The 734-nt window shown below is 49.2% G+C and overlaps 1 pseudogene; it reads left to right on the plus strand.

The window, feature by feature from the left end:
• LOC102180649 lies at window positions 266-503 on the plus strand (annotated as a pseudogene).

The following is a 734-nucleotide window of genomic DNA, read 5'->3' on the forward strand; positions in this document are numbered from 1 at the left end:
CAGGGTTCCAAGTCTGTGGAAGATAAAATCTTGTTCCTGCCTGCCCATCCCACTCTCTGACCTCAGGTCAGTGTCTCAGCATCCGTGCTGACCTTCGCTACTGAGGTGAGGGCTCTAAGAACTCCACTTCCTCTAGTTCTGTCCAGCTGAGTAAACCCAGGGTGTTGTTACACCTGGGAGGAGTGAAGAGAGGGCAGTCAAGGTTCCTGAAAAAGATCCCTCGGGGGCCTCAGACAGAGGAGTGAAACTGGAACCATCAGGGAACATGAGTGAATTTTGACACAAACTAGGCTGCTGCATGGTAAAGAGACCCCAGTCACAGAAGAAGAGGAGATGGATTGACTGAACCATGACTGGGGAACCAATGAATTTTGCCCACCTGACTCACGTCGGCTCTGGGGAGGGAGATGGACTTGCCATGACAGGTGCAGTTCAGGAGCAGATTAGATCCAAGGGAAACTAAAAGACCATAGAGCAATTCTTGGGGCTTGTATCTCCAATAGGAATGGATCTTCTGTGTCCAGGCTTCGCTCTGTCCAGCCCAGAAGAGATGCTACCCCCATCAGTATTCCTCTTAGAATCAGTGAACCCAGGATCCCTCTTTTCCTTGACACTCTCAGATCTGAGATAAGGGTTTTCTGGGAACTTGGAATGAGTTCCCTTCTCCTAAATGACAGTTTAGATGCCACATTTTTAAACTCTCAACCTGGAACTCCTTACATGTGGTGGTAGGT

This window comes from Capra hircus, chromosome 4 (genome assembly GCF_001704415.2).
Source record: "Capra hircus breed San Clemente chromosome 4, ASM170441v1, whole genome shotgun sequence".
NCBI classification, from domain to species: domain Eukaryota; kingdom Metazoa; phylum Chordata; class Mammalia; order Artiodactyla; family Bovidae; genus Capra; species Capra hircus.